Consider the following 19,161-nt stretch of genomic DNA (forward strand, 5'->3'; position numbering starts at 1 on the left):
TCCCTGGATAACGCGCATGATACGCCCTGACCAGCCGATCTGCGTGCACCGACCTAGCCGGTACCCATGATCGATCCTCTGGACCATACCCCTTCCAATGGACGAGATACTGCAGAGAATCGCGAACCCAACGAGAATGCACAATGTTTTGTACCTCGAATTCCAAATCACCATCCACCGATACCGGAGGCGGTAACGGTGTGGTTTCCTCCCTCACCGAACCCACAGGTTTGAGTAAGGATCTATGAAAAACGTTATGCAATTTTAAAGAAGATGGAAGGAGCAAGCGATAAGCCACCGGGTTAATCACCTCCGTTATCACATAGGGACCAATGAATTTAGGGCCCAACTTCGCGGACGGCAATTTTAAAGTTATGTTTCGTGTCGAGAGCCATACTTTGTCCCCACAATGTAGGGTTTTACCCGGATCCCTCTTATTATCCGCAAAGTATTTGTACTTTTCCTGCGCCTCCCCAATACTTGCTCGAACCTTAGCCCACAGATCACCAATCTGCCTGACCGAATCTTCGGCCCCCTGACAGTTTGAATCCAAACGTGAAAACTCACCAAAATGTGGGTTTAATCCTAGATTAATAAAAAAAGGTGACCTACCAGTGGATTGAGTAATCTGGTTATTAAAAGCGAACTCTGCCAAGGGCAATGTGTCGCACCAGTCATCTTGTAATGTTGAGGTCAAACACCGGAGGATCTGTTCCAATGACTGATTGGTGCGCTCCGTTTGTCCATTGCTCTCCGGATGGTATGCTGAGGAGAAAGACAGAGAAATCCCCAACTTCCTACAAAAGACTTGCCAAAATTTTGCTATAAATTGTGTCCCCCTTTCGGATACAATAATAGTAGGTACCCTATGGAGATGAATGATTTGGGAAAGGAAATCCTTTGAAAGAAACTCGGCTGAAGTTAGTTTGGCCATGAGTACGAAATGTGCCGTCTTTGAGAATCTATCCACTACTACCCAGACCACCGTGTTACCCCGGGATGGAGGAAGATTTGTGATGAAGTCTATGGACAGATGCGTCCATGGTCTTCTCGGAATTGGTAAAGGTACCAATTCCCCAGCCGGCCGGACATGAGAGCTCTTAGAACGGGCGCAAACCCCACACACAATGATATAATCCTTTATTTCTGCAGACATGGATGGCCACCAAAACACTCTTTTTACTGCCTCACATGTGGCCGCCATACCTGGGTGAGCACCCAACTTAGAGTCATGAAACTCCCGTAACAACTCGGAACGTAGATGCTGTGGTACAAACAATCCATGAGGAGACTTGGCCCATGGAGCTAAAGATTGAGCCCTCACAATCTCTCGCTCCAATTCTGATGGTAGCTCTACAATAACCACCCCGGGTAGAAGAATGGATGACGGTGGCTCGGGGGCAGACAATGGTTCAAAACTTCGTGACAAAGTGTCCGCCTTCACATTCTTGGATCCAGGCCAGAACGTAATAGAGAATTGAAACCGAGAAAAAAAAAGTGACCACCGGGCCTGTCTGAGAGTCAATCTTTTAGCTGTTTTAATATACTCCAGATTTTTGTGGTCCGTGATGACCGTAATTGGATGTTCTGCCCCGTCCAAAAAAGTCTCCATTCTTCAAACGCCAGCTTTATCGCCAGGAGCTCCCTATTTCCCACATCATAATTCTCTCCGCCGGAGAGAATTATTGGGAAAAAAATGAACAGGGCCTGAGATTGGTCAGAGTAGCTGGTCCCTGAGACAAAACAGTCCCCACCCCCACCTCGGAAGCATCGACCTCCACAACAAAAGGCAGGGATGGATCAGGTTGTACCAGTATCGGAGCAGACATGAAACAATTTTTCAGAATTAAAAAGGATTGTTTTGATGGGAGGGACCAATTTTTGATATCAGCCCCTTTACATGTGAGGTCGATGAGGGGTTTCACTATCTGCGAAAAGCCCCTAATAAATCTCCGATAATAATTTGCGAACCCCAAAAAGCGCTGCAGACCCTTTGAGTCCTGGGGCTGAACCCACTCTGCAATGGCCTGCACTTTTTTTGGATCCATCCGAAACCCCTGCGGAGAAATGATAAGCCCTAAAAAGGTTAGCTCCTGAACAATGAATGTACATTTTTCCAATTTGACAAATAATTGGTTCTCCCTGAGTCTCTGAAGAACAATTTTCACATGTGATATATATCATCCAAATAAATGACGACAAAGCGGCCAATTAGGTCTGGAAATATTACATTGATGAAGTTTTGAAAAACTGCAGGAGAATTAGCGAGGCCAAATGACATCACAAGGTTTTCAAATAACCCCTCAGTGGTGAGAAAAGCAGTTTTCCATTCATCTCCGTCTTTTATTCTTATCAAATTCTACGCCCCCCTAAGATCCAACTTGGAGAACCACTTAGCCCCCGAAAGTTGGTTGCACAGATCTGGAATCAGAGGTAAGGGATACGCATTCTTGATGGCGATTTTGTTGAGTTCCCGAAAGTTGAGGCAGGGACGCAGGCCACCATCTTTTTTTTTGACAAAGAAGAACCCCGCTGCTATCGGGGAAACTGAAGGTCTAATATGACCTTTACGGATACTCTCTTCTATATAATCTTTCATTGCCAGACGCTCGGGTCCTAACAAATTAAATAGACAGGCTTTGGGTAATTTGGCCCCAGGGATCAGGTCAATGGTGCAGTCATACGGCATGTGTGTGGGTAATGCCTCGGCCTCGCTTTCGGAGAACACGTCCTCAAACTCCTTCAGGTATTCCGGAATACCCTCCAGACAGACAGAAGACTCATAGACAGGTTTTGCAGGGGAAACACAACACACAGTTTTATAGGAACAGTCAATACAATTCGGCCCCCATTTAACAATTATTCATTTCTCCCAATCGATTACCGGGTTGTGCCATTGAAGCCACGGCATGCCCCAAACCAGCCCTTTGGGCAGATTGTCCATCACAAAACATCTTATGTCCTCAACATGGCAGGAACCAACCTGTAAAACGAAATTATTGGTAACATAACAAATACCCGAACGGGTGAGCGGGGAGGAGTCACTGGCTACGATTTTCAGGGGGGTCTCCAACCTGACTGTCCCTATCTTGCCCCTCGAGATGGTGCTGGAACTGATCAAGTTCAGGGATGAACCGCAGTCCACCAAGGCTGTAGAAATAAAACGATTATTGTCTACCACCAGTTCGATACTAAGCAAAAATTTAGGGCATGAGCAAAAAAGTACCTGAGGGTCTGGGCAGCCTCCTCGATCACTACCCAGACCTAGTAGTTTCCCGATGGCTTGGCAGACGTCGGACAAGACGGGCAGTCTCTCCTCCAGTGTCTTGATTCCCCGCAGTAGAAACATAGTTGTTTATCACGCCGACGTCTCCTCTCCTTTTCTCTGATCGAGGTGGCGCCAATTTCCATGGGCATAGAACTGGCCTCCACCTCCTTGCTTCCAGAGAACAGAGATGTTTCGGAGTGCATCACTCCTCTGGCACTCAGGTGCAGGGCCAGGGCGTCCTGAAGGCGTTCTGACAGACCTCTACGAAAAAGTCCCCGGAGTGCAGCATCATCCCAAGTGACCTCGGCTGACCACCGCCTAAACTCTGAGCAAAACCACTCCGCAGAGTGCCGACCCTGACGTGCACTCATCATCATGTCCTCCGCCAGGCGGACTCTGTCAGGCTCATCGTAAATACGGCCCAAGGCCTCAAAGAACGCATCAACAGTCATACGTTCGGGTGCTGTATGTGCTAGCGAAAATGCCCAAGCTTGAGGGGCACCCCGCAGCAAGGAGATAGCTACCCCCACCCTTTGAAATTCACCCCCAGATGAACGGAGCCACAGGGAGAAAAATAATTTGCATCCCTCCTGAAAAGCCCTGAACTCCTATTTGTCTCCGGAAAAGAAATCGGGCAATTTGACTGGAGACTCAGGAGACGTGAAAGCTACATCCCTATTCTCAGGAGCCATGGCCCCTTGCACAATGCTGACCAGCTGTTGCTGGGTGTGGGCCAGAATACGTTGTTCCACATTCATCTTTTGGAACATCTGTGAGAGCTGTGTAACTTTCTCATACAATGCCTGTACTGGATCCATGACAGTAGCAGAAGCCCCCAAACACACACACCCGTCCGGTCAGAGGGAAGCAAGAGGAGAGGAGAAAGAAAATGGTAAGGTCGTTTATAATGTCACACTTATATTACAGCAAGTGTGAGTGACAGGTTTGCAGAGGGACCAGGTATGGACAGTAACACAGAGAAATGGTACTCATTGTCTGCTTGGGCAGGAGCGTGGCTATAGCGATGGAAACTTGCTCTAGGACCTGCGGGAGGGGAGGAGTGACACAAAGCACTCTGATGCCCGCAGGACCTTACGGTCATGTGACCACGCGTCAGAAGGTGGGCGGGGCTTACAGTCAGCCTCCAACAGCACTGATGACAGTGTTTAGAGGAGAATAAACCGTTGTCAGACAAGCCAGGGGTCATGCACAGGAGATACAAGTAGAAACCAAGACAGATATCAATGCAGGGTCAGACAGAGCATAAGGTCATACACAGGACGTCAGCAATAGTACAGAAGGGCGATCACGGAGAGGTCAAGACAAAGCCACGGGTCATGCACAGGAGGTCAAGCAGGAACAGAATCATAATCCAAGAGACGTTACCGTAGTCAAAACCGAGTCATATACCAATCAAGCACACAGGGACAGGAGAGAGCACAAACGAAGCAGGGTCGGCAACACTCAAGCAAGGAGTATAAACGACAGGGAGGAGTGCTCACCTGAAGCTATAAAAACCCTCCCTGGCGTCAAAGAGAGGCTCCCCCTATTAACTCCTGCACCATTTGTCCAAAATCCTGAATAACCATGACAAGAAGTGCCGACTGGGTAGGTCATAGCGTGGTACTGCGTAGGCCAAGAGCTCGCGGAAAGCTTTGTTTTCAACCAACCGGTAGGGCATCATCTCTAACGAGATTAGTTTGGCAATGTGGGCATTCAAACACAGTGTATGCGGATGAGAGGATTAGTACTTTCTTTTTCTACTCAGAGTCTCTGGTAGGGTCAGCTGGACTTGAGAGCTGCAGATGTGAAACTAGCGATGGACAAGGCAGACTGAGAGAGGGTTGGTGATGGTGATGGAGTTGGTGGTCTTGCTGATGGCCTACATTCAGTCTTTCATAGCAATAACATTGTGATTCCCTGACTGCTTTGGCCTTGCGACGACACCTCAACATTTGCTGCTGGTGGTGTGCTAACCCGTGGGCTTACAGTGGGGGAAGCGATGTAGCATTGCTGATGACCTTCTTTGGGAGCTGTTGCACATGTGGTACGTGAGGTTTGGTAGTCCGTCCACGCTTGCAAGATCATGGTGGTTAAATGTCTAAGCATGCAACTGGTATTCAAATTTCTCAGATTTTTCCCTCGGCTAAAGGTCTTTGCGCACTTTTTACAGATAACCTTTGCCTGATCATTAGGATTTTGTTCAAAAAAGTGCCACACTACACTCTTCCTACTATGGAAGACATTTTGAGGCCTTGCACGCTGTGCTAATTTGACCGTCTGGCCAAGCTGTCCTGCAACTCTTTTGGTTTTTGTAACCCGTTTTTGGACTGCTACGGGCCTGCCAGATAACAGCTATTGCGATGTCGATGCCTGCTGCGGATCCTCCTCCTCCTCTTCTGAGCTATTGGCAGCGGCACCCTCTTCCCCCAATGGATGCCAAACTGGGTCAACAACTGGGTCATCCCTAGAGATTTTAGGAGGCTGAACAATTATCTCAGGTCCACTATAGATTACACCTCAAATTAACAGGCTGAAATTGGCTGGTGTATGACAAACTACAAGGTGTATATAGTATTGGGGAGAATTTGAATCTCCCTAGAGATTTTAGGAGGCTGAACTATTATCTCAGGCCCACTATAGATCACACCTCAATTTAACAGGCTGAAAAAGGCAGGGGTATGGCCAGGTACAAGGTGTGTATAGTATTGGGGAGAATTGGAAGCTCCCTAGAGATTTTAGGAGGCTGAACTATTATCTCAGGCTCACTATAGATTACACCTCAATTTAACAGGCTGAAATTGGCTGGTTTATAACAAAGTACAAGGTGTATATAGTATTGAGGAGAATTTGAATCTCCCTAGAGATTTTAGGAGGCTGAACTATTATCTCAGGCCCACTATAGATTACACCTCAATTTAACAGGCTGAAATTGGCTGGTGTATGACAAAGTACAAGGTGTATATAGTATTGGGGAGAATTTGAATCTCCCTAGAGATTTTAGGAGGCTGAACTATTATCTCATGCCCACTATAGATTACACCTCAATTTAACAGGCTGAAATTGGCTGGTGTATGACAAAGTACAAGGTGTATATAGTACTGGGGAGAATTTGAATCTCCCTAGAGATTTTAGGAGGCTGAACTATTATCTCATGCCCACTATAGATTACACCTCAATTTCACAATCTAAAATTGGCTGGTGTATGACAAAGTACAAGGTGTATATAGTATTGGGGAGAATGTGAATCTCCCTAGAGATTTTAGGAGGCTCAACTATTATCTCAGGCCCACTATAGATTACACCTCAATTTAACAGGCTGAAATTGGCTGGTGTATGACAAAGTACAAGGTGTATATAGTATTGAGGAGAATTTGAATCTCCCTAGAGATTTTAGGAGGCTGAACTATTATCTAAGGCCCACTATAGATTACACCTCAATTTAACAGGCTGAAATTGGCTGGTGTATGACAAAGTACAAGGTGTATATAGTATTGGGGAGAATTTGAATCTCCCTAGAGATTTTAGGAGGCTGAACTATTATCTCAGGCCCACTATAGATTGCACCTCAATTTAACAGGCTGAAATTGGCTGGTGTATGACAAACTACAAGGTGTATATAGTATTGGGGAGTGTTATGAATGGGTCACCGAGGAGGAACAGCAAAAAGCTAAGTCCCAGGAAACCAGAGAGGTTGGTAACTATGCAGATTGCAGATCCCAGATCTTAACCACACAACTAACAGTAGCAGTGGAGCGTTCCTACGATGTTCCTAGACGCCTCATCACCGCCGGAGGACTACATAAACCTAAAGCAAGAAAAGGGAAAACTAAATGCCCCAAAGCAGACCCCAAAGGAAAAGACAGCCCCCACACATGTATTGACGGTGAAGCAAGAAGAAAACACAAACACAGGCAGGAAAATAGGCTGAGCAAACGATGGGGCCCAACTAACTAGAAAGGACAGGAAAGGAAAGCCACTGTCTGCAATCTGACAAAAAACCCTACCAAAATAATGTCCAACACGTCTGATAGCAAAATTAACCCTGAAGTCACTAGACTTCTCCCACTATATCAGCACTCTGAAATATTCTGAAACAGAGCAAAAAGAGGCCAATCTAATAAGGGACAAAAAGGCAAATTGGCAAATACAGATAAATTGGAGTGGAAGTTCAGCATGGCCCCAGCAGGGGCAAGCTGACCACACAAGAAACTGAATTGACCAACAAGCGCAAGTGTGATCATTAGCAAAAAACAAACTTAACTTGAGAAGACTGGAAGAGAGCTGAAGTCCAAGACCTGAGAAGCAGACAGAATCACCAGCACCAGGATAGGGCGTCGGCTGTCTTATATCCAGTCTGATACTCCAGAGATCCAATCGTTATCCTCCTCATCAGGTGGCAGATCACTACCACTTAAACCAACCTCACTACCTCCTGTCACCACCAGAGGGAGAACGGAAGGAGAACTCTCAACTGGTGGAGCAGAAAATGAGCTCATAACAGTACTCCCCCTGGAGGAGGGGTCACCGAATCCTCATCCATGCCACCAGGCCGATCAGGATGGGCCCGGTGAAATGCACAAACCAATTTTTTGGCATGAATATCAGAGGCAGAGACCCAAGAATTATCCTCCTGGCAATAACCCTTCCATTTGACTAAATACTGGAGTCTTCGTCTAACCAAACGAGAATCAAATATTTTCTCTACCTCATATTCCACATTGCCTTTAACCAATACATGGTTAGGAGGTGCCGCCACAGGAACTACTGGCTCAACAAACCTCTTCAACAGTGACTTGTGAAATACGTTATGGATTTTGAACGTAACTGGAAGAGCCAATCGAAAAGAAACAGGATTAAGAATCTCCAAAATCTTATAAGGTCCAATAAATCTGGGCTTAAATTTTGGAGATGCAACCTTCATGGGCCTTTTCCTGAGAGAGTGACAACTTATCCACCACTTGGTCCCATATCTGCTGCATTCTCACAACCACAGTGTCCACACCTGGGCAGGACGAAGATTCCACTTGCCCTGAAGAGAATCGAGGATGAAACCCAAAATTACAGAAAAAGGGTGACATCAAAGTGGCAGAACTAGCTCTATTGTTCAGCTCAAATTCGGCAAAGGGCAAAAATGAGACCCAATCATCTTGATCAGCAGATATAAAACATCTTAAATAAGACTCCAGAGTCTGGTTTGTTCTCTCAGTCTGCCCATTGGACTGGGGATGAAACGCGGAGGAGAAGGATAACTGAATTCCCAGATTGGAACAAAAGGCTTTCCAGAATATGGAAACAAACTGGACCCCTCTATCGGACACAATGTTCTCAGGAATCCCGTGTAACTGAATCACCTGTTGTAAAAATAAGGGTACCTACTCAGCGGAAGATGGCAACTTTGGGAGTGGTACAAGATGGACCATCATCGAAAATCTATCACAAATCACCCAGATAACAGTCGTTCTCTGAGAGACAGGTAGATCAGAAATAAAATCCATTGAGATATGGGTCCATGGCCTCTTGGGCACCGGCAGGGGCATCAGCAACCCACTAGAACGAGAACAGGGTTTAGACCGAGAACAAGTCCCACAGGACTGTACAAAATTCCTGACATCACAAGATAAGGCAGGCCACCAAAACGACCGACTCACCAAATCTCTGGTACCAAAAATACCCGGATGACCAGCCAATGCAGAGCAATGGACTTCAGACATCACTCTCTTTCTCCACTGGTCAGGAACATGCAATCTTCCCATAGGGCAACGCTCAGGTTTATCCTCCTGAAATTCCTCCAGGGTGCGTCTCAAATCGGGCGAAATGGCAGAAAGAACTACCCCCTCACCTAGGATAGTAGTAGGCTCGGTCACATTAAGAGAATCAGCAAAGAAACTCCTAGAAGGGGCGTCTGCCTTAAAATTCTTAGTGCCCGGAAGAAAAGAGACCACAAAATTAAAACGAGTGAAAAACAAGGCCCATCTAGCCTGTCTAGGATTCAAGCGTTTGGCCGACTCCAGATAAATCAGATTCTTGTGATTGGTGAGGACCACAAATTGATGTCTAGCTCCCTCCAACCAATGTCTCCACTCCTCAAATGCCCATTTCATGGCCAACAATTCCCGATTCCCCACGTCATAGTTGCATTCAGATGGGGAAATCTTTCGAGAAAAGAAGGCAAGGGATTCATCTTAGAAGTCACAGGGTCTTTTTGGGACAAAACAGCTCCTGCACAAATCTCAGAAGCATCTACCTCCACTGGAAATGGAAGTGAGACATCAGGTTGCCGTAAAACTGGAGCTGAAGTAAATCTCCGCTTAAGCTCCAGAAATGCTGAGACAGCCTCAGGAGACCAATTCAGTACATCAGCTCCCTTCTTGGTCAGATCAGTCAGTGGTTTGACAATACTAGAAAAATTACCTATAAATTTACGATAGAAATTAGAAAAACCCAAAAACTTCTGGAGAGCCTTCAAAGAAGTAGGCTGAACCCAATCATAAATGGCCTGTACCTTGGCCGGGTCCATTTCAATAGTCGATGGAGACAAGATAAATCCCAAAAATGAAATCCTCTGTACACCAAAGAGGCACTTCGATCCCTTAACAAACAAGGAATTCTCCCTCAAAATCCGGAACACAGTCCGGACATGTTCCACATGGGAATGCCAATCACTATAAAAGATCAAAATATCATCCAGATAGATGATCAAAAACTTATCCACAAAGTCTCGGAAAATATCATTCATAAAGAACTGGAAGACAGAAGGGGCATTAGAGAGCCCAAAAGGCATCACCATGTTCTCAAAATGTCCCTCCGGAGTATTAAACGCCGTCTTCCATTCATCCCCGTGCTTGATGCGAATAAGATTATACGCCCCCTGAGGTCAAGCTTAGTAAACCAGCAGGCACTCTTAACTCTGGAGAATAAATCAGACATCAGAGGTAATGGGTACTGATATTTAACCGTCATCTTGTTAAAGGAACGATAATCAATACACGGTGAACCATCTTTCTTGGCCACAAAAAAAAACCCAGCACCTAAAGGTGACAAGGATGGTCTAAGATGACCCTTCTCCAACGACTCCTTAATATAGGATTGCATAGCACCATGTTCGGGTACAGATAAGTTGAAAAGCCGACCCTTGGGAAATTTACACCCAGGCATCAAGTCAATTGCACAGTCATAACTCCTATGAAGAGGCAAAGATGCAGACTTACTCTCACTAAATACATCAGAGAAATCAGCCAGATAATCAAGAATATCATGAGACTGAGGAGAGGTGGAGAAAACAGGAGCGTCCCTAAGAACACACTGACAACCCCAACTCACCACAAACACAGATTTCCAATCCAAAACTGGGTTATGAGTTTGCAACCAGGGGAATCCCAGAACAATAGTATCGTGCAAATTATGCAGCACCAAAAATTTACAATTTTCTTGGTGGTCTGGTGCAACTCGCATTATCACCAGGATCCAAAACTGAGGTTTATTCTCCTGTTATGAATGAGTCACCGTAGGAGGCAAAAGCAGAAATACAAGCTAAGTCCAGAAAACCAGAGAAGTTGGCAACTATCAGACTGCAGACCCCCGAACCTATCAACACAACTAGCAGTAGCCGTGGGGGGTTCCTACGATGCCCTAGACCCCTCGATCACAGTCGGAGAATTACATAGGCCTAAAGAAAGAAAGGGGAAATCTAAACTGCCCCAGAGCAGACCCCAAAGCAATAGGCAGCCCCCAACATATAATGACGGTGAAGCAAGATGAAAATACTAACACAGACAGAAAGATAGACTGAGCAAAGACGGGGCCCAAAAACTACCTAGATAGGAAAGGACAGGATGGCTGCTGTCTGCAATCTGCCAAAACCCTATCAAAGACATAAGCCAACAAGCTGATATGAAAAAGGCCCTGAAGCAGCTAGGCTTCAAAAACTAAATCAGCACTCAGGTATTTTCAGAAGACAGAGCTAAATGAATTCAGCACACCCCAGCAGGGAATGGCAGAAATCCAGAAAAACAAAGCAAAACAAAGTCAAAACAACAAAGCAAAAGGCCGAGCAGCAAACTTAGCTTTAGAGGAGCAGGAATTCAGACTGGTCTCCAAGGATCCCACAGAGAAATCACCCGCAGGGCAGAAGGGCGTCGGCAGCCAGTCATCATCATCAGCCTCAGGTGTTTGATAATCAGGCTCACTACCTTTCTTTACCAGAAGAGGGAGTTCCTCGGGCCTCAGTAATGAAGGGGAAAATGAACTCACAACAGTACCTCCCCCTTGAGGAGGGGTCACCGAACCCTCAACTACGCCAACAGGGCGATCAGAGTGAGCCCGATGAAAGGCACGCACCAATCTTTTGGCATGAATATCAGAGGCAGAGACCCTGGAATTATCCTCCTGACCATAACCCTTCCACTTAACCAAATACTGGAGTCTCCGTCTAGCCAGACGGGAATCCAGTACTTTCTCTACCTCATATTCCATGTTACCTTCAACCAATACAGGGTCTGGAGGTGCCACCCCCAGAACAACAGGTTCAACAAACCTCTTCAACAAAGATTTATGGAACACATTATGGATTTTAAATGTGACAGGAAGAGCCAAACGAAAAGAGACCGGATTAATAATCTCCACAATCTTGTAAGGTCCAATAAACCTAGGCTTAAACTTAGGAGAAGCCACCTTCATAGCAATATTTTTTGATGATAACCACACCATATCACCAACATTAAATTGGGGACCAATGGTCCTATGTCGGTTGGAAAACCGCTGGGCCTTTTCCTGGGAGAGAGATAACTTATCCACCACTTGGTCCCAGATCTGGTGCATTCTCTCCACCACAGTGTCAACACCTGGGCAGGCAGAGGGCTCCACCTGCCCTGAAGAAAATCGAGGATGAAACCCAAAGTTACAAAAAAAAAGGTGACATCAAAGTGGCAGAACTAGCTCTATTATTTAAAGCAAATTCGGCCAAGGGCAAAAATGAAACTCAATCATCCTGATCAGCAGAAATAAAACATCTCAAATATGACTCCAAGGTCTGGTTTGTTCTCTCTGTCTGCCCATTGGTCTGAGGGTGAAAAGCAGAGGAGAAGGACAACTGAATTCCCAGCCTGGAACAGAAAGTTCTCCAAAATCTAGACACAAACTGGACTCCTCTGTCAGATACAATGTTCTCAGGAATCCCGTGCAAATGAACCACCTGTTGTAAAAACAGGGGCACCAACTCAGAGGAAGACGGCAACTTAGGGAGTGGTACAAGATGAACCATCTTAGAGAACCTATCACAAATCACCCAAATAACAGTCATCCTCTGAGAGACAGGCATATCAGAGATGAAATCCATTGAAATATGGGTCCATGGCCTCTTGGGGACAGGCAAAGGCATCAACAACCCACTAGAGCGAGAACACGATTTAGACCGGGAGCACGTCCCACAGGACTGCACAAAATTCCTGACATCCCGAGACAAGGAAGACCACCAAAAAAACCGACTCTAGTACCAAAAATACCTGGATGACCAGCCAAAGCAGAGCAATGAACTTCAGACATCACTCTCTTCTTCCACTGGTCAGGAACATACAACTTTCCACTGGGACAACGCTCAGGTTTGTCCTCCTGGAACTCTTCCAGAGCACGTCTCAAATCGGGCGAGATGGCAGAAAGAACTACCCCTTCGCCTAAGATGGTAGCAGGCTTGGTCACAACAGGAGAATCAGCAAAGAAGCTCCTAGAGAGGGCGTCTGCCTTGACATTCTTTGTTCCAGGAAGAAAAGAAACCACAAAATCAAAACGTGTAAAAAACAAGGCCCACCTAGCCTGTCTAGGGTTCAAGCGCTTAGCCGACTCTAGGTAAATCAAATTCTTGTGGTCAGTGAGGACCACGACTTGATGCTTAGCTCCCTCCAACCAATGTCTCCACTCCTCAAATGCCCATTTCATGGCCAACAGTTCCCTATTCCCCACATCATAGTTACGTTCAGATGGAGAGAACTTTCGGGAAAAGAAAGCACAGGGATTCATTTTAGATGTTACAGGATTAGTGTTGAGCTTTCCTATACCGCAAGTATCGGGTATCGGCCGATATTTGCCGTATCGGAATTCCGATACCGAGTACCGATACTTTTTTCGTATCGGATACCGGAATCGGAAGTCCGAAATGCAATGAGCCACAAAAGTGGCTCTGATTGGCTGCCGAAATGACGTCATCATGATGCGCTGTCTGTGCGCATCATGATGCGCCGTCAGTTCGGGCCTTCGGGGGGGCTGTGCCGACTGTCCGGGGGTCTGTACCGGCCTGCCGGTGGTCTGTGCAGGCTCCGGTGGTCTGTGCCGGCCTGCCGGTGGTCTGTGCAGGCTCCGGTGGTCTGTGCCGGCCTGCTGGGGGGCTGTGCCGGCCTGCCGGTTGTCTGTGCAGGCTCCGGTGGTCTGTGCCGGCCTGCCGGGGGGCTGTGCCGGCCTGCCGGTGGTCTGTGCAGGCTCCGGGGGTCTGTGCAGGCATCGTCCGATGGGACTACAAGTCACATCGGGCGATGCCTGCTAGCATGACAGTGATTGACACATTAGCCAATGATGGGACAGTAGTAGTCCCATCATCCGGCTAATGTGTTGAATGTAAAAAAAAAAAATAAAAAAAAAAATTACATGCTACATACATGCTACATACATACAACATGTATACTACATATATACTACATGCAACATGCATACTACATACATGCTACATACTACATGCATGCTACATACATGCTACATACTACATACATGCTACATACATACTACATATATACTACATGCATGCAACATACATACTACATATATACTACATGCATGCAACATACATACTACATATATACTACATGCATGCAACATACATACAACATATATACTACATGCATGCAACATGCATACTACATATATACTACATGTAACATACATACTACATATATACTACATGCAACATGCATACTACATACATGCTACATACTACATGCATGCTACATACATGCTACATACTACATACATGCTACATACATACTACATATATACTACATGCATGCAACATACATACTACATATATACTACATGCATGCAACATACATACTACATATATACTACATGCATGCAACATGCATACTACATATATACTACATGTAACATACATACTACATATATACTACATGCAACATGCATACTACATACATGCTACATACTACATGCATTCTACATACTACATACATGCTACATACTACATACATGCTACATACATACTACATACATAATACATATGTACTACATGCATGCAACATGCATACTACATATATACTATATATACTACATGTAACATACATACTACATATATACTACATGCTACATACATGCAACATACACACTACATGCTACATACATACTACATACATGCTACATACATACACACTACATGCTACATACATGCAACATACATACTACATACATGCTACATACATACTACATACATACAACATGCATGCAACATGCATACTACATATATACTGCATATATACTACATGCATGCAACATACATATATACTACATACAATACATACATATAGACATACAGTACATATAACATAGAGTACATACTTACCGTCACTTGTCACTTTGATCCCCGAAGCCATTGTCACCTGAGGGATAAATATCAAAATAAAAAAACACCAATATACTTACCCCGATCCGCAGAAGTCCACGAGGGTCCCACGTCCATCTTGCGTGGAGAACAGCAGCATCAGCTGATGCTACCGTTCTCTACCAGCTCCAGGAATACGACGGAAGGTAGGTATCCTTCCGCACTGTATTCCTCCACCACTTTAAAAAAAAAAAAAAAAAAAAGTCCCTAGTCTCACTTTATGCCATTGCTGCGTGGGAATTTCCCACGCAGCAATGGCATAAAGTGAGACTAGGGACTTTTTTTTTTAAAGTGGTGGAGGAATACAGTGCGGAAGGATACCTACCTTCCGTCATTGTATTCCTGGAGCTGGTAGAGAACGGTAGCATCAGCTGATGCTGCTGTTCTCCACGCAAGATGGACGTGGGACCCTCGTGGACTTCTGCGGATCGGGGTAAGTATATTGGTGTTTTTTTATTTTGATATTTTTCCCTCAGGTGACAATGGCTTCGGGGATCAAAGTGACAAGTGACGGTGAGTATGTACTCTATGTTATATGTACTGTATGTCTATATGTATGTATTGTATGTAGTATATATGTATGTTGCATGTATGTAGTATATATGCAGCATATACTGTATGTAGTATGCATGTTGCATGCATGTGGTATGTAGTATGTATGTAGTATGTATGTTGCATGTATGTAAAATGTATGTAGTATGTATGTTGCATGTATGTAGCATGTATGTAGTATGTATAATGCATGTATGTAGCATGTAGTGTGTATGTTGCATGTATGTAGCATGTAGTATATATGTAGTATGTATGTTACATGTAGTATATATAGTATATATGTAGTATGCATGTTGCATGCATGTAGTATATATGTTGTATGTATGTTGCATGCATGTAGTATATATGTATTATGTATGTAGTATGTATGTAGCATGTATGTAGTATGTAGCATGTATGTAGTATGTAGCATGCATGTAGTATGTAGCATGCATGTAGTATGTAGCATGTAGGTAGTATGTATGTTACATGTAGTATATATGTAGTATGCATGTTACATGTAGTATATATGTAGTATGCATGTTGCATGCATGTAGTATATATGTTGTATGTATGTTGCATGCATGTAGTATATATGTAGTATGTATGTTGCATGCATGTAGTATATATGTAGTATGTATGTAGCATGTATGTAGCATGTATGTAGCATGCATGTAGTATGTAGCATGTATGTAGTATGCATGTTGCATGTAGTATATATGTAGTATGTATGTTACATGTAGTATATATGTAGTATGCATGTTGTATATATGTAGCATGTATGTAGCATGTAATTTTTTTTTTCTTTTTTACATTCAACACATTAGCCGGATGATGGGACTACTACTGTCCCATCATTGGCTAATGTGTCAATCACTGTCATGGTAGCAGGCATCGCCCAATGGGACTTGTAGTCCCATCGGACGATGCCTGCACAGACCCCCAAAGCCTGCACAGACCACCGGCAGGCCGGCACAGCCCCCCGGCAGGCCGGCACAGACCACCGGAGCCTGCACAGACCACCGGCAGGCCGTCACAGCCCCCCGGCAGGCCGGCACAGACCACCGGAGCCTGCACAGACCACCGGCAGGACGTCACAGCCCCACGGCAGGCCGGCACAGACCACCGGAGCCTGCAAGCCCCCCTGGCATTCCGGCACAGCCCCCCGAAAGGCCCGTACAGACCCCAGAGAGGCTGTGCAAGGCAAAAATAGGGTTTTTCTTATTCCGATACCGGAAGTCCCATAGACTTGAATGGGACTTCCGGTATCGGAATCGGCGATACCGATACTTTTTTTTAAGATCGGCCGATCCATTCCGATCCGATATTTTCAAGTATCGGCTGGTATCGCTCAACTCTATACAGGATCCTTTTGGGACAAAACAGCTCCTGCACCAATCTCAGAAGCATCCACCTCTACCTGTAATGGAAGTGAGACATCAGGTTGCCGCAAAACCGGGGAGGAGGTGAATCTTCGCTTCAGCTCCTGAAAGAAAGAAACAGCCTCCGGAGACCAATTTAACACATTAGCACCCTTTTTAGTCAAATCAGTCAATGGCTTGGCAATACTAGAAAATTTTGCTATAAATTTCCGATAAAAATTAGCAAAACCCAAAAACTTCTGGAGGGCCTTCAAAGAAGTGGGCTGAACCCAATCGTGAATGGCCTGTACCTTGGCCGGGTCCATTTCAATAGTTGACGGGGACAAAATAAATCCCAAAAAAGAAATCCTCTGTACTCCAAAAAGGCATTTAGATCCTTTGACATACAGGGAATTCTCCCTCAAGATCCGGAACACAGTCCGAATATGTTCCACATGAGAATCCCAATCCTTGGAGAAGATCAAAATATCATCCAGATAGATAATCAAAAAATGTATCGACAAAATCTCGGAAAATATCGTTCATGAAGCACTGGAAGACAGAAGGGGCATTAGTGAGCCCAAAAGGCATCACCAGGTACTCAAAATGTCCCTCCGGAGTATTAAACTCCGTCTTCCATTCATCCCCATGCTTAATGCGAATAAGATTATATGCCCCCCTGAGGTCAAGCTTGGTAAACCAGCAAGCACCTTTAACTCTGGAGAATAGATCAGAAATCAGGGGTAACGGATACTGATATTTAACAGTAATTTTGTTGAGGGCACGATAATCAATACAAGGTCTTAATGATCCATCCTTTTTGGCTACAAAAAAAAACCTGGCACCTAAGGGTGACGAGGATGGTCTAATATTACCCTTCTCCAACGCCTCCTTAATATAGGATCGCATAGCCTCGTGCTCGGGTACAGATAAATTGAAGAGCCGACCCTTGGGAAATTTACACCCCGGGCTCAGTTCAATTGCACAGTCATAACTCCTATGAGGAGGCAGAGACGCAGACTCATTCTCACTAAATACATCATAAAAGTCCACCAAATAATCAGGAACATCATGCGACTGAGGAGAGGTGGAAAACACCGGAGCCTCACTAAAGGCACACCGTCAACCCCAACTCACCACAGACACAGATTTCCAATTCAAAACTGGATTATGAATCTGTAACCAGGGAAACCCCAGAACAATAGTATCATGCAGATTATGCAACACCAAAAATCTGCAATTTTCTTGATGGTCTGGGGCGACCCGCATTACCACCTGGGTCCAAAACTGGGGTTTATTTTTAGCCAAAGGAGTAGCATCAATCCCCCTCAAAGGGATAGGCATCTGCAGAGGTGTCATCGGAAATCCACAATGTTTAGCAAAATCCAAGTCCATTAGGTTTAGGGCTGCTCCCGAATCCACAAAAGCCTTGGCGGAAAATGTGGACAGGGAGCAGATCAGAGTAATAGCCAGAAGAAACTTAGGTTGAACACCCCCAACAGAAAACGTGTGTGCAAAGCGTTTCTCTCGTTTAGGACAGACAGAAATAATATGCGAGGCATCTCCACAGAAAAAACACAACTTATTGCGCCTTCTGAACTCCTGACGCTGCTCTCTGGAAAAAACTCTATCACATTGCATAGGCTCAGACATTTGTTCAACAGGTGGCAACACCTCTCGTGCAGCTTTGCGTTCGCGCAAACGCCGATCAACCTGAATGGCTAATGACATAGAATCGTCAAGACCAGAGGGAACAGGAAATCCCACCATAGTATCTTTTACGGCTTCTGACAACCCCTTCCGAAAGAGAGCTGCCAAGGCATTATCATTCCAGGTAGTAAATACTGCCCACTTTCGGAATTTTTGACAGTACAATTCTGCAGAATCACGACCCTGGCTCAATGCCAGCAGGGTCTTTTCAGCCTGATCAATGGCATTAGGTTCGTCATACAACAACCCCAAAGCTTGAAAGAATGCGCTCACATTAGTCAGAATAGGATCATCTGGTTTCAAAGAAAACGCCCAATCCTGGGGATCGCCACGCACCAAAGAGATGACAATTTTAACCTGCTGCGCGGAGCTCCCTGACGAGTTAGGCTTCAAGGCAAAAAATAATTTACAATTATTTTTGAAATTCAAAAATTTAGACCGATCCCCAAAAAATACATCTGGTGTAGGAATCTTTGGTTCAGCAGCATGTGAATGAGCAAGGTAGGCGGAAATTCCCCACACTTCCGCAGCGAGCTGCTCCACACGATCAGACAATTGCTTTATCTCCATTGAGAGAAAAAGAAATTCCCCCTACGGCCTCAGAGATATAGAGGAAAAATATACACACTTTCTTT

Source organism: Dendrobates tinctorius, unplaced genomic scaffold (assembly GCF_039654945.1).
Source record: "Dendrobates tinctorius isolate UK_male_01 unplaced genomic scaffold, ASM3965494v1 ptg000028l, whole genome shotgun sequence".
In the NCBI taxonomy this organism is placed as follows: domain Eukaryota; kingdom Metazoa; phylum Chordata; class Amphibia; order Anura; family Dendrobatidae; genus Dendrobates; species Dendrobates tinctorius.